Source organism: Cinclus cinclus, chromosome 10, assembly GCF_963662255.1.
Source record: "Cinclus cinclus chromosome 10, bCinCin1.1, whole genome shotgun sequence".
Lineage (NCBI taxonomy): Eukaryota > Metazoa > Chordata > Aves > Passeriformes > Cinclidae > Cinclus > Cinclus cinclus.
Window position 1 is genome coordinate 8,562,495 of NC_085055.1, and position 16,082 is coordinate 8,578,576.

At 49.7% G+C, this 16,082-nt stretch overlaps 1 protein-coding gene across 1 annotated transcript in view; it reads left to right on the forward strand.

Moving 5' to 3' along the window:
• SENP5 (SUMO specific peptidase 5) overlaps positions 1-16,082 on the forward strand; it is a 54,392-nt gene that overhangs the window by 26,198 nt on the left and 12,112 nt on the right. The window lies entirely within an intron of this gene.

A 16,082-nucleotide genomic window follows, 5' to 3' on the forward strand; every position in this document is an offset into this window, starting at 1 on the left:
TAGCACTGGAAGCAGACAGTTTGCTGGAAATTCATATCCTCAAATATTTGCTGCATTATTTCTAGCAATGGGCAATTTCATGAAGACTATGATCTGCTTGTGAAGAGAAATAAGATGCAAATTGGATTAATAAATTGTTCTCTGCAAACGGTTTGCTGGCTCCAGAGGGCTTTTCTCTTTGAGAAGTGCTGAGGTCTTCAGTCCTCTGTGGACTGGGGGTTTGACCCTGCATGCATGCTGGGGGAGGCTTCTGAAACCCCTCAAGCTTTGGCAGGTTCTGCCTGTACTGACCCATCCCACTCTGCCCCTGGCTCCTGCTCTCTGGGGACTTTCCCCCCTCGGCTGGAGATTACCATGCTGAGCTGGGCTACGGATGCTGCTGGAAAAATTCGTGCTCTGTTTTATCCTGGAGAAGGTGTGAGTTAATTGGGGTGGGTAGTGCTGTGTCTCCCCTGCCCTAGGGAGTGAGGAGGGCTGGTGTTGGAGCTTGGGAGCGTCCGCAGTGTCAGTGCACAGGCTGAGCTGTCCGCGTGTCCCTGTCCCCTCTGGGTTGCTGTTGTTTGTTTTGGTCTTATAAAAGGAGCCTTTTGCTCTGCAGGTGTAGGGACTTTCCCAGGGATGAGGAATCCCCGATCTCCAGGGGCTGTGCCACCGACATTCCTGCCACCACCGAGGGGGATTCTCCGGGTGGAGCCGCCGGCTTGCTGCCATGCAGCAGCTGTAGGAAATTAGAAGAGCCTTGGGGCTATTCTGGGAAACACTGAGGGAGATTCCCGAGGTTTCCAGAGCAGAATACTGGCTCAGAACTGCCTGCCTCCATGCCAGGCAGGGATGATGTAGAGCTGGGCGCGGAGCCCCGCAGAGAAGGATGTTTGATTGACAAATCAATGGGATCGTGCAGGAGCAATGCAGAGTCAGGAACCACCAAGAGGGAGCTGGAGGGTCTGGCCCTGTGCTTGGGAACTGCTCACTGGGCTCTGGCTGAGATCCACATCCCCTGAATGGCACAGCAGCCTGCCTCAGGACAGCTGGCATGCCCCTCACGTAGCACTGTGTGTATGGCTGATACGGGTCAGGGAGTATAGGATATCACTTGCCTGTCCCCTGGGTCAGAGAGAAGATGCTTGTTGCATTGTCTTGAGGGTTTCAAAGACAGTAAAAGTAAAATATTACCCTGTTCATCATCCCTTTGTGGAAACTTCAGCCCTCAGGACTTTTCCATCTCTGATTCTGACTCTTGCCTGTGGAGAGGTGCCCAGCTTTATAAAATACTGCTCACCTTGTGGACAGAGACATGGTACCCTCTGATTTCACCTGAGCAGATGAGAGCACAATTGCTCACCCCTCATGCCAATCCCATGGAGAAAAAACCTTGCCAAAAGAAGGACTAAAAGCCACCTGTGCACTGTCTTCCACATGAGCACATAGAGATGTGGAAAACACTGCGTCCAGATACCTCCTTGGTAACTTCAGGTCTGGTGAAGCTGTGCTTCCTTAGCTCTACATGAAAGCCACCTTTTGTTTCCAAAGCCACCTTTCCTTTAAGTCCTGGTCATGATAGGAAGCTCCAGCTCAGTGGGCAGCGTTGTTTTACTCAAGCAAGTGTTTAGAAAGTGGCATGTCCTTGGGGACAGTGGTGCCTTTATCCCAGGGGACGCACCCAGGCCTGTGCACCCCTCCGTGCCATAGGCCAAATACCAGATTCTCTGACTGAGCACCTCTCCTCCCCTTTATCAATAATTTTAATCGTTTTAATAATGTCCCCTCGCACGGATAGGATTACTATTAGAAAATGTCAGAGCCTTGTTATCATCTAATTAGACTCACATTTCAGCAGAATAGAAAGAAAAATCTTCAAGCACTGCCTTGTGCAGTGAAATGGGAAGAAAGTGATGATTTAAACCAGCTGCAGTCCGGGCCCGGCTGCAGTCCCGGCTGGGATGCAGGGCATGGTGCAGGACATGGCAATGGGCCCTGGGCAGAGCCCTCTGTGCAATCAGTGCAAACTGCTCCCAGATCACTTTCGCAAAGCGAAAAACTCCAGCGCAGTCCAGTAAAAACAATCAGGCTGTCAAGTTTGCCGGCTAACAGCTGAGGGGGTCAGAGCAGCAACACAACACAAACCAAAATAAACACCACCTCACTCTGCCAAAAAGCCTTTATCACTCTTCTGGGAGAGAGGGAGGCACTTTCAGATGGCTTTAACTTTTCCCTTTTTTTGGTTGTTTGTTTTTGTATGCTTAAATGTGAGCTGAGAGTTAGGATCTCTTTCCGCCCTTCCCCTAATGCCATTATGGCAGGCCAAGGTACTCTTAGGAGAGCCTCTTTGTTTGCCTTTTGCAGGAGGAGTTTGGAAAGGCAGAGGGGAGAGTGGGTGTGCTTAACCCCTTGGAAGCTGCCTGGGGGTTTGCTTTGGCTCAGCTCATCCTTGGGCCTATGCAGCACAGCATCCCATTTGGGAAGGAGGTTTCATGGCTACAGTGACGGGCAGGGCTCTGCCATGATGCTGGAGCATCCATGTCTGCATGGGATTTGCAGTGGCACTGTGCCTGGTGGAGGGGAATCTTGGCTCCACCAGGCCTGCAGACCCCGAGGGCTGCAGCAATGCACGAGTGATACTGTGCAATGTTAGGGCACAAATAAGCATTCACAAGTGCCATGACTGCAGGGAAAGTGATGCATGCCCTGGCTCCTCAGACCCTCCACTGAGAGCCCCTTTGGCTGCCCAGGGAGTTCCTGTCTGGTAGCTGAGCAGGGGAGCCAGCAGGAAGCTGTAAAACCCAAACCTTCTGCAGCTGCTGGGGATTGTGGTCGTGCTGTCATCCCAATGGGATAAGCAGAACTGGCTGCACTTGGCTAGATCACAGGGTGGGGGGAGAAAAATGGAGTATTTCTGTCAAAAGAAATACCTGCTTGTGCCTCACCCCACTCTTTAGGAATAGAACCATAGATTCATAGAATTTAGGCTGGAAAAAACCTCCAAGTTCATCAAGCCAAACCAAACCCAAGGGATGCACTGCTTGCAGCCACATTAGAGTGCTCTACACTGGGGAAGCATCTGCTTGTTTCCTCCATGGGTTTAGCAACATGAATGCCTCCAAGGGTCTGGGCTTAACCACCCTCCTTAGGGCCAAAACATCTTCCCCCTGCTGAAGGAGCAGGAGGACAGTGGCCACCTGCTGTTGTGGTGCTTGCCCGAGGCTTGCACCTTACACCAGCATTTTGTGCTGGGAACACCTGCTGTGCAGAGGGGGCTGGACCCCAGCACTGACCAGCCCCACATAATAAATAACCACAGTAAAAATAGCTATCACTGAAATAGCACTTTACATCCTCAGGATGCTGTAAAACCCCAACTGCTTAATCACAAACTGCTCTCTTGATGTTTAGAGTGAACTGATATTTTTGGTCTCGGAGGAGAACGTGTTTACTGGAGCCAAGAGCTACAGTGGGCTGTGTCAGCAGCTCTGCCGGGAGCAGGACAGGGCCACAGCAGAGGCAATTAAAGCTCAGGTGTTACACCAGCACATTGGAGTGACCCAGCCCCTGGCAGGAACTGGTTCTGAGCCAGCACCCAACACTGAGCCCTGCCTCCCCCCTGCCCCTGCTCTGTGGCCGCCTACAAAACTCCTGACATTTTGGGATTTGCTATATTTAAACGGGCGGACAGTTTAGCCTTGGCCAGGAACCCATCTCAGACAGTGATGGCTATTGAGAGTGGCACTGGGCTGCCCCCGCTGTGCCGGGGGCCAGTGGTGCCATTTCTGCCAGGCAGAGCTCCCCCTTCCCAATTAGGGGTGCTGCTAATTTTAAACGAGCTGCTGCCACCAAGTAGGAGCACTTAAAATATCATCCAGCCAAAGTGCCTGTGGTGATTACCGAGGGTTGAGTGTGAAGTGGAATTTCTGGTTCCTGGTATTTCAGGGTAGGGAGAGCTGTACCCCTCTGCCTGTTGGAATGGGCAGGTTTGGGAGAGGAGGATTTTGTATGGATCGATGTTTTCCAGAACTTGGGGAGGGAGAGGGAGGTTTCTTTAATCAAAGTGAAAAACAGCTCTGATTTCATTTTAAAACTTGTGAAAACGTTTAATTTGACCTGATGTAAAGTGTTGCATTTCATTTTGCATTTTAATTAATTTTGTGATCTTCTAATTAGACTAATTTCAAGGGAAAAAAAGTGTTTCTCTCGAAACTGGAAGTTGGAAGATTTTGAAGATCATTTCTGTCTCTGAAACGCTGCTCAAAAGCGTCAGAGACTCTTTCTAGAAACCCAAGTTAATTCCTGTCTTTAAAGAGTTTATGAATGTCGTGGGAGTTAAACCTAAGGAGTGCTTTTAAAAAGGACCCTTGTTGCTCAGAAAGTAAGCATGGCTGCCTGTGATCCTGGTATGAAAGGGGAGAGGGTCTCTTCTTCGACCTTTTCTGCTCTTAAAAAAATTCAGGGCAATTGTGGGTATAGGGGGAGCTGGACCCCATCACTGGCCAAGGGCCTCATGACTTTAGGAAACCCCAGCAATGGCAGAATCTCACACTGCCTAAGTCACTTCTCATAAAGGAACACAGCAACAGGCCCAGGATGGAGCCTCTTGGGATATTTGCCACTGAAGAGGCTTTTGTTCCCCCATGTTGCTTAGCTCCTGCAGTGGGCAGTTTGAGGATGAGTCCACCTGAGAACCATTGGCTCAGTAGCCAGAGGGCTGAGTCTCCACCAGCTCCAGCTTCAAGCCCTGCTGGCACTGTGAGTATCTAAGGTCATCTGACGTTGCTCAGATCTTAGTTTTGCTTTAAGGCATCACTTTTTTCAGTCGATTTGCAAAATAGAATTGTGGATTTTAAAATACATACATGTTTACAAAGTATTATGGCCAGTAAATCCCACTCTGAGGTCCCATGGGTTTCCTCGAGCCATATGGGTACACCTAAGCTCAATGCATTCTTATGTGTATGGGCAAAAAAAATTTCTTAAGAGTAAAGTGTTAAAAATGTCAGTGGATGACTGTTAGATGCAGCATGGGCTCAGGGGACAGAAGCTCAGCTGCTGCTCTGCTGCTGGTCTTCATCACACCAGAGTTACCAGTACCTGTATGAAGGAGACCTTCAGACCACACTGAGCCTTAAATTAGGAACTTGCCTGTCCGCTGACCATCATCAAGGCTTGGGCACAGCAGGGCTTCTCCAAAAGAGTCCTCTGCCATGTAGAGCTAAGTGTGTGTCGCCCTGGAATATTGTTCCGTGCTCAGTGCTCTGCCAAGGAAGCTCGAGCCCCCTCCAGGTGCTCCTGAACTAGTGATGGGTCTCATCTCCTCAGGCTTCATGGACCAGTGGCATCAGGCTCACGTAGATGCAGCCAGATACAACCTCCAACTTCACCATAGCCATAGCTCCCATGTAAAAACCTGCAGCTGTGGGACAAAGGTGCCATCCTAGGGCAGAAGGGCCCCTGGCTAATGCTGATCCCATGAGAGGAAGGAAGCTTTGGGAAACTAAAAATCGTTTGGGAATTTAGCAACACCCTCACCCCCAGTGCCGGTTATCACAGGGCTGTTCCTTTTTCTAGAGCCCTGTTGGTGTTTCACATCTATTAACCTCATAATTGGATTGTGGGTATCCATCCAACTTTGTCCATTTCGGACACTTGGGAAGTGGACAATGGAGGAGCTGCCTGCTGTTGTACATGATATTGGAAGGACAACAGGTACCAGATACCTCACCTGCTTTTGGGAAGTTTAGGCTGTGTTTTGGAAAGTGTTAGGGCTGCGTTAGCAGGATGTAATTTTATGCAGCACGATAGGAGCACCTGAATAAACTCTGAGCCTCGGTGGGCACAGAGCAGGGCTTTACTGAACATGTCTGCCCTTGGATTGACTCGGCTGGTGGGAATGTGTTTCCCTGTACCACTGACCTGCTCCGAGCCACCCTCAGAGCCTTTTCTCCATGTTGGTATTCCTGGGTGTTTTCTCTGCTTGGTGTTTAGAAGTGAACTCTCTGAGGCTGCAGAACAAAACACTTTCCTGGAGATGGAATTTGCGTTTGAAAGGCACGATGGCTGTTCCAGGGACTTCACTACTTCACTAAGTTTTCTTCTGTACAGTCTCCTGGCTCTGTTCTCACAGTGCTTAATTTGGGGCTCCATGCCCTGATCCCAGCGACCTGCATCTGGCTCGAAGCCAGCCTTAATTGCCCTATCTCAGGGTGGTTGGGAGGGCCATCCAGCTCCAGCACAAATTACAGTGCTCTGAGGACAGCTGCAATTTCTGTCCTGCTGCCCCCAGTTCCTGGGAACTCTCCTGGCAATCTGCAAATGATGTGACTCATGTTCAAAGAAGCCAGATCCACTCCAGCCTAGCATGATATTTTGATTAGTAAGAGGCTGGCATAAGAGCTGAGAGGTTCCTGTGTGTGTGACAGGCTGTGAGCATTATTTCCCCACTGCACCAGGCTCCTGCTCGCTGCTGTAGATTTGGGGAGTGAGTAAGGATCAAGCTGGGGTGCACACTTTCACCTCACCTTCCCTGTGATGGGGTGAGGAGCTCCTGCTGGCCAGCCACCCTGGCAGGTCACTCACAGCCCTGCCCTCCCTGCAGGACTGGGTTTAGTCCCCTTGGAGCAGGTTTGGTGATGCACGCAGAGCTTTGGTGGCAAAGCTGTAACCCAGCTCTGCCTGGCCCCTCCTTTCTTTGCACGAAAATTTTACAGCTGGAAGTCAGGCTTTGTTTGCCCAGAAACTCAGGCAGTTTGCAGGAGAGTGACTTGGGTCCCCAGATGTGTAGGTGAGATGGGAAATTGCAAATGCTCACACCTATAAATGTGTGTGTGAGCTGGGACGTGCTCAGAAATGCTCACTTTTATCAGCTCTACCTAATTCTGGAGATGCCTGGTTAATTTATCTACTGAGGAGCTCCATCTCGCTAAAAGTCTCATTTCCATATTCTTTCCAGATGGTCAAGATGCCACAGAGACAGTTTCTAAGTAAATAACTTGCTTCTTCATGCAACCCACTGCCAGCCTCCCAAGTAGCTGTCCCAGATGGCTGGAGCATCCGAGACAGTAGCTGGGTTGTGAAAGGAAGTGCCGAGTCGCATGAATAATACACACGGGGTGGCTGTGACTTGTCCAGCAAATTCTCTGTTTGCAGCCCCGGATCTGGGAAGGAGAACTGCTGGGAAGTCACAATGCCCCTTTCTGTGTGGGTCCAGCACAGCTTTGGCGGCACTCGGGATGGGGATGCCCCGGGGCAGGGCTGGGATGCTGCAGTGCCGGCAGTGCCGAGCTCCTGCTCCTTACGGCTTCTCTTTGCACCGCTGTCTGATCGCAGGTTAAAAAAGAAAGGTTAAAAGCATTTAATTATGCTGATGCTTTCCCAGTGGATTAAACGAGAGGATAAATAGACTACAGCGTGTTATTTTGGATTTGATTTTGTTTTTTAAACAAGGGGAGGGAGGCGGGAGGCTGCGGCTCCTTGGCAGCTGTCACACGTTCTGCTTTTGATGGTGTCAGTTGTGTCTGTGAGGAGGTGTTTCTCTTGCCACTGTCAGCATTTTCCGGGGGAGGCTGAATTCATTGATACAGTCTGTTTGCTGTCCACATATTCACAGTTCGTGTGTTACATTTTACATAAAGTAAACTTAGCAAGGGGAAAACCTATTCTGCAATTCTTCAAAGCTAATGCACACTAAATATATTCTGACACTGACAGGTATTTCTTATTAAATAGCTCTGAACTGCAGTACCAGGTTTTGCTTAAGTGGCATTATTCTCCCTGAGCAAAGACAGTTCATTTATTAGTCATTCTGAAAACCAAATAACAAATATTATTCTCTAAGCAAACTAAACAAACCATTTAAAAGGGGCCTGTCTGAAATGATTAAAGTACAGTGTCTGAAAAGCAGCTGACATTTTAGTGCCAAAATACCATATGGAGGCTCAAGTGCTTTATTAACATCCTTTGACCTAAGCTGCAAAATCTCCCAACACCTCTGAGCGCGGCGGAGCTGCCTTCCTGCATGCAAGGGAGAGCGTGGAGGCAAATCTTCCTGCCAGTTCTTCAGATGTCATTTTGGCACACAGAAAAGCGAGGTGCAATAATTGAGGGGCTGGATGAGAGCAGGTCTTTTTTCGATTTCTGCCAGAGATACAGTGTAAAATAATTCAACAAAGCTGAAAGCACAGGCTTTTCACTTATGCCACAAAAAATAAATATATCGTGTTTTTCTTTTTTTCTTACAGCTCTCTCTTTTTCTCCTAACTAAATATTTCCTTTCTTCTAAGCATCAGACATTATTTCTAGCTTTCAGGCGTGCAAAATAAAAGAGCACGTGCACTGATATGTATTTATTTATGGTCTACGTGGAGCTGCCTTTGTGTATCCCCAGCTCTGCTCTGAAGATTTCCTTCACAAGCAGGAAAACAATTTTGTGCTGCAGGTCAGACAGAATAACTGATACCAGTGTTTACAGATCTGCACTCGCTGGAGAAGCTTATTAAGCCACAGTTGGTAAGGAAAAGCCTGTTCATCCACACTGGGATGATAAAGCTGTGGGTAAGGGCTTACGTGGCTTCTATGCCAGGTGCCAGTGGAAGGGCCCCATGAGCACCAGGGAGTCTCTGGATGCCAGAAGGAGACACTCACCAAAGGAGCTGCTCGGACAGCCTGTTGTAACATAATTCAGTTCTCAGCCTGTTCCATCCATAAAATGCTTGGGATCTGACCTACTTTTTTTTTTTTAATGTTTTCATTATTAATAAGAGTTCATCAGATAGTGAAAGGAAATAAGTTTTAGCCTGAGGTCTGCTCACAAAACATCTCCTGTGAGCACATCCTTGCTGGCTCTGAAGCTGGGCAGCTTGACTTGGCAAGGATCAAAATAATATAAAACTTACGCAAAGAGTTTAATAAAATACCTTCAGATACTGAGGTGATGTATGTTATTAACTTGCTTCTCTGGGATTAGGTAGGTCTGGGTAAATGAGGAGATATTGGTCCAGGTTTGCTTTCTGCTGGTGTTGTCCTAGTGACAGGGGATTACACGCCGCTGGGGATTAGCCTGATGACATGACATCACCAGGGCAACCATGTACATGCTGATGTCACTGAAGACATTCGGTCAGGTCCAGAGTTTCTGGCACAAGCTGATGATTCTTCCCCCATTAGCATCCCGGGAATGCCCAGCCGAGCAGCACATCCCCAGCACTCTGTTGGGTCCATCGGTCCTCTCCTCTTGCTGGCAGGGGCTGTGTGATCCCAGCAGTCGCTCCCTCCTTGCTGACAAGAGTGCACAAACAGCATTTTCATAGCTGGCACCAGCAAGAGCTGTACAATAGTGGGAGCATTCGAAGTTCCTCTGTGGACACATGATATGGTTCAATAGGATGCTTTAAATAGCTTCTCTTTGGAGACAGAGAGCGGGTCAGGAAGGCACAATGGCCGTGGCTCTGTGTAGCCATCACCGAGTAACGATACGAGCAGCAGATGCGGTTTGTGCTTTCAAAGGCACTTCTGCCGGCAGCCTGCGTTAGGGAAAATGAAAGCCAGGCAGTTCCTGCAGCTCGTGGTGGGGTGCGAGGCATCCACATGACACACGGAATAATTGGGATCTGGGGAAAAGCAGCAGAGTGAGCACTGGAGAGCAGCCTGTGCCCTGGTCGTGCTGCTGCCTTCCCACACTTGTGCCAGTTTCCTGTGGCTGGGTTCTCTTCCCACACTGGTGCCAGGCTCCCAGGCTGGTTTTTCATCCCGCAGCCGGTGGTGGCTGCAGGTGAAGCAATGGCCCGTGCTGGTGAACGGTGCTGGAACAGCTGCAGCTCCCGCCAGTGCTGTGAGGGAACAACTTCGTTAATCTGACATCCAGAGCAAATGTTGCTAATGAGGAGCCCAGGCTTTGGTAACCATGGCAATTCATGTTCCTGAAAACGCGAAACAAAGTCAGAGAAGGGGCAAATCCTGCTCCCCTCTCTGCTCCAGCGCACTTTGCTTGCTGGGGGTGCCACAGGAGCACTGGGTCCAGCAGCAGCGAGGAGTGAGGAAAGCTGGAGAGCACTGGAGCAGCCTGAGGGCCTCATCCTCCCACCACAGGAGAGGCTTACCTTGCTCTCAAAACACTGCCCTCTCACTGCCCACTGGAAGCCAGGCTGAGCCCCATCAGCCTGGCACAGGGCAGAGGTTTGGCTGGTGCCAGGATTGCTTTAGCCATGACCCCCCAGCTGGGAAAGGCAGCAGCACTGCCAGCACGTGCTGCATGGTCACCTCTGCCAAGTGGCAATTCACTGTCTGCTCCTCACACTGTGTCTCTAGGGCCAGATGGGCTCCCTATAAATTTTTATAGAAAATATAAAATGACATCTGGAAGTCTATGGCAGATAGGCTCTCATTGTTCCTCTAAGCAGGAAACAGCATTGCCCTTTCTTAATTTTTCACAAATCTTGTTGTCAAGCTCAGTGGAGAAAAAAACCTGGTAATTGGGTAATCCTGTCCTCTGTTCCAGCTGCAGAGCCATCACCAGCTCTGCACATTTTTTGAGAATAAACACAAATTCCAACCTGTGCAATGGCCACAAAGCCATTTGCAGATACAGGAGCTAAATTGCTATGCACTGAGCCTGAAGCAAAGACAGGGTTAAGACCAAAAATATCATTTCCCATGACAAGGCCAGTCTCAGTTCAATGAGCAGATGCACCCAGGGTGCATCCCTGGGTGTCAGGACTTCCCACACAGGTACCCTCAGAGGAACCCTAAATCCAGGCTTCACCCATTTCCCCTGGGCAGCCAGGGATTGCTGCGCTGCTGGTAGAGGAGGAGCAGGCAGAGAGGAGCGTTCTGGTTGATGAGGCCTTAGGGAAATCCACTGGAAAGTGAAAATCTCTAAAGCAAGGAGGGGTTTTGCCTTAATTAAACTGCAGTGGGGCCACTGGTGCAGAAACCTGACAAAGCTTGGGGGATTATTTCAGCTCAGGAATGCGTGAGATGCCACAGAATGATCTGGTTGGTGAGAGACATCTGTCCAAGGCAGCCGTGAGTGCTGGTGCCAGTGGTGGGGAGCACATGTACTGCTGGGGAGTGAGGACACCCCAGTCAGGGAACAGGGCTGTCAGACAAGGCAGAAAAATTAAAAAAAACTGGCAAATAGCAAAAAACATAGTAAAGCAACAAAAGTGACAACCCATGCAGGTTTGTAACCGGAGTAAAGCTTAGAAAGAAGATTGATTAGGAGCCAAAAACCCCAAAACCCCAAGGCTTTGGGGCAGCCAAGGTTTCCAGTGCTGCACAGGATGAGGCACAGCTGCTGTGGTCCTCGTGCCTTCCTCAGGAGCAGATTCAAAGGCACCAGGAGCAGGGAGTGGTTCATGATGCCTGCTGAGATGTGTCCCTGCTGCCTACAGGGCCAAGATCTGGCCAAAGGATGGCCCAAAGGATGGCCCCCCTTCTCTCATCTTTTTCCCTGCTTGCCCCATCTCTCTGCCAACAGCACTCCTCACTTTCTCTGCCCACCACCCTTTGCAGGACCAGGCACATGTTTCCCCATCTCTTCTGCCCCTCTAATCTCACTCATGTTTATAGGCTTCAGGAGGCCAATTGTGGTGGAACAGTTTAGGTTTTTTTAATACTCTCCTTTTTGATGAAGTTAGGGTTTGGGAAGTCCTGGAGGACTGCCTCAAAGGAAGTGTTAGGTTTATGTGCAACACAAGGCAAAAAAAAGAGAAAAAAAACCCCCTCATTTTACTCTCTTTGGAGCAAGAACTGTCTCCTTTCTCCCCTTGGCTCCCCTCCCTCCCCATGGCTGGGAAGAGATAAAAAGCTCCTCTTGCTGCCAGTATGCTATTCCAGAGCCATGGGTGTTATTCCCTGTTACTAAGCGTGGCACATCCTTGGACCTGCAGATGCTCCAGGATCTTTCAGGAACTGCTCCTAGTAAGTCAGTGCAAGTACTCCAGGAGTGGTTCTCACCCCGTGGTGGGGCCACACTGGCCCTTGCTCAGCTCCTCCCTGCAGTTGTACCTAAGGACACCCACACCACCCCTAGTAACCCCTGCTTGGTCAGGAGGTCCCTCCCACAAGTTGCTGTATTTGCTGCCGTGTGGTACCATAATTCTTCCTTTTTGGGTTCAGTTTTTGGGTTTTCTTCTTTGAAAAGGGATGATTACTTTCCTTTATTTTGACCTGTTACTAATTCCCACCCATCAGGCTGTCCTGGATCAACCACCAGCACCTCCTGCAAAGGTGGGATCTACCATTTTATTCTATCGAAGAAGGAACAGAGTAGGACAAGGGGTCCAATGTGAAGAATCCAAGTGAAGCATCAAAGCAGAGAAGGCATCAGGAAAAAACGTCAGTTAGGAGGAAGAAGGCAGGGAGGGAAAGAAAGGAGATTTGGGCTTCAGCTGCAGCTCAATAGGGCTGTTAGAGATGAAAGCTCCTTCCTGGGCTGGACACGTTCTGTCCCACTGCTTGGCCAGAAAAACAGCAAGGCTCCCAAAAACACATCAGCAGAGCACCACCCACCCTGTTCACATCTCAATGTTCTCCAACCTTCTCACACTGCTTACAGTGAGGCTGTGCAGGGACATTTCTTGCACTACCTGCAAGGACCTGATAGCCACAGTAATCAGTGCTGCCTGGGGGCTTCTGGCCATTGAGGCTGGGGTATTCCCTTGCTGTGTGTGCGAGGGAACCACCTGTGCCAGGGACAATGCCCCAGCCCGGGGCAGGGCTCCTGGGGCTGTTCTAAGTGCTCATCATGTTCTCGATACCCAAGCACACATTTTGGCAAGACATTCAGCCTCCCCATGACTCAGGGAGCTGACAGCTCTCCAAGTACATCCCAAGGATGAATAAAAAGTGACAGAACAGGTAGCAATTTCTGCAGTCAGCCAGAGTCTCTATGAAGACAGTCTCAAAACTGTCTCACTGTCTTAGTGGCCAGAGGATGCCTGTCACAGCCACTTGACCTGCAGGCAGATGGTTACTGTCTGTCTAACACTGTCTTTTGGGGCTTGATAGGCACTTCTAAAATGCAGATAGACGGTGAGCCCTCACTGGGGAAAGGGAGAGTGCTTGGCAGCTGAATGCCAGCGTTAGGATGTGCAGGGCAGGTTGTTGGGGAGCATGGCACGTGTCTGTTATCGGGGCCAACTTGATAGCCCCCACCCATATTCACCCTGAGGCTGGCAGGGAAGGGTCAGAAGGGTTTGCAGAGCCGGATGGAAGAGAAGAAGTGTCATGGGACTGATGTCACCTGCTTGTGATGTCACCACTGTCTTCTTCAGAGGAGAACTTCCAGTGATAGCAGAGCTTCTGCAGTCTGTCTGCCAGTCTGGCACTCACTCTGTACAGCGTAATTAAGCAAATATATTAATAGATTGGGAGCCGGGGCCTGGGCAATGTTCTTCTGTGACAGACAAATGCAGAGACAAAGCAGATGCTCCCTTCAGAAGTCCTGCAGGATGCTATTAGCAGGCACAAACAAGCATCCCATCCCATTAATGCTATTGCTGTTAGGCAACACCAAGTCATTTACATTTTAAACTAAGCTCCCAGTCCAGCTCTGGTCCAGGATTACCTCCAAGAAACCTGAAGACTGTGTCTGTATCCAGGGAGCCTTGGAGTGTCCAGGAATACCCTGCTAGTGAAAACAAACATTGCAAGGGCTCAGCTTTTTTGCTGATTTCAAAACCACTCCACAGAGGTGACACAGGACAGGAACAAGAGCATGGGGGATGCTGGCAGAGCTCATCTTTGCCAGGGTTTTTTCAAGGACGGTGGTGTTGGTCTAAGATGATACTCCCTCATGGCCCATTAGTGACTTAAATGTAGCCCATGGGGTGGCCAGCAGGGAAGGACTCTTCCAGCTGCATTTGCAGGGACAGCTCCTGCACGTCTGCATCACTTATAAGGAGAACATGTTGCTCATCTCTGCTGAAACAGCTCTGCAAGCCCTGAAACTGCCAGTTTCCAATCCCTGGCCTTACATGATGGTCTTAACAAACTATGGCATAAATATGCCAGGCAAGGGAAGGCAGCTTTCACAGAGGATTGGGAATGTCATAAACAGGGGATTTTTTTTTTTCATTGAAAGGGAGATCTACTCATTTGAATGGACAATGCTGCAGAAACAAACTGTTCAGAGGTGTTGGGAGGGGAGGAGAGGGGCGCTGCAGCCAAAAACCAAGGGGCTAATTGTGTAAAGCTGGTGAGGAGATGCCTTGGTCTGAGCCACCAGTGTGCTAATGGGGAGGTTGCTTAGCTACAGTGTCAATGGTACTTCAGCAGTCCCAGGTAGGGGAGGGAGAGCCCAGAGTAAACAGCCAGGAGGAAGAAGGGTCATTAAACTGTTCCCTAAAGACCCCTAACTAGTGCTGGCTGGAGGAAATAAATAAGGAGGAAAAGTTGGTGTGAGTGCCAGGGAGGAAGCCAAGCTGTTTAGGAGATGGCTTGTCTCCTGCCTGTAACCCCCTCTTGTCACTAATTTCAGTTGGAGACTTTTCCGTAGCATGGCCTCAGGCCTCAAGCTATCCTGGCTTTTTTGTCTCTCTTCCACTTTCCCATTAATTCCTTCCCCTTGGAGGTGAAGGCTGAGAGCTCTGGTGTGAGTGGGGCCGAGGTGCAGCCGGGGGAGCAGAAGGGTGCCCAGGGATGGGAGCACACACGTGTTGCCCCTTCACATGTGCCTCAGGCTTCACAGGAAGTGCAGCCAGGTGGCTTTATGTGACCTTTCCTCTGTCGGCAAACATCACCCAGGCTGACCTGAGCCTGCAGCCTGTGGTACACATTAACAGAAAATCACCAGTGAAGCTCTGCCTGTGTCCTGGTCCTGTCCGGCAGCGGATGGTGGGCAGGATGAAAATCATGGTGAGTGGCACTGACAGCACCAGCTCTAAACAACAGTTAGGAGGAGAATTATTTTAATGAATACATTTCCTTTCAATTGTATGCGAATAGCGAGATCCCATTAGAACGGGGAAGCAATTAAAGCTAATAAAGATGAACACGTAGCACTGGGCGCACGTGGAATAACAAACAGCGAACAAAGGATTCAGGAGAGAGCTGACTCTAATCCAAATAAATGAGCGGCGATGAAAGGGAAAGCAGCTCGGCTCTCCTGCCGTGAGACACGCTTCCTCCCTGCCGGCTCCCTGCCCAGCTTCTCCTCGCCATGGCAGGGAAAGTCCTGCTCGGGATCAGGATCGGGCGTGGATAGCTGGTCCATGGGATGGTCCCTGCCATGCCATGCCACTTGCCCAGGGGCTGGAGGGGTGGCCTTGCTGCTTGGGGAGCATCTTGCTGGATTTTGCATAAAGGTGGCAAAGGGCCCCAGCCGGGGCAAGAGGGCTCAGCAGCGTTTGGTGAGGCTGCAGAGGAGAGAAGGGGCTGGACTGGGAGGGTGGCAGAAGCACGTAAACTCGTGCCATTCCCTGTCTTATATGTGATTATTAGTGGTGACTGTCCACCAAAATTAACAGCCCTGAACACAACAGGCTCGTGACGAGGCCGAAACTATCAGTGCTATGGTGAGGTGGAGCATGGAGGAAATAATAGCCTCTTACAATGGTGTATTTACACAGTAGGCTCACAGGAAAATTGGGTAAACTGATAATTACCCAAGGATATTATTGGCTTTGGCAGAGTTAATAATAATTAGTACTTCTCCTTTTTCCAGGCTACTTACAGGAGAGACCTTTTATAATCAACAGAACACAAAGGACCCAAACCACCAAGAACTGCTTCCACGTGTGGCTTTGGAAAAAAAAAATACACTGACTATTTCAGCTGGCAGGCTCAAAGGGTGAAAATCACACAAAGACACTGGGGAGCCAGACTGAGAAATAATAATAACACTAGTAATAATAACAACAGCAACAATAATAATAATAAAAAACTACTTTCTGTATTTGAAACAAACCTTGTGTCAGGACTGCATTTTCCCCAGTCTATCTCATGCAGCCAAGCCAGAGATAAACCCAGTGCTGACACTTGACAGATTTGTGGGATGCTGGAAGCTGCCCTGATGTTCCTTTCCCAGCGCTGGCAGCTCCTGGTTTGCTTTCTAGCTGTTGCTTTCCATGGTAGCACAGCACTTGCTCTTCCCAGAA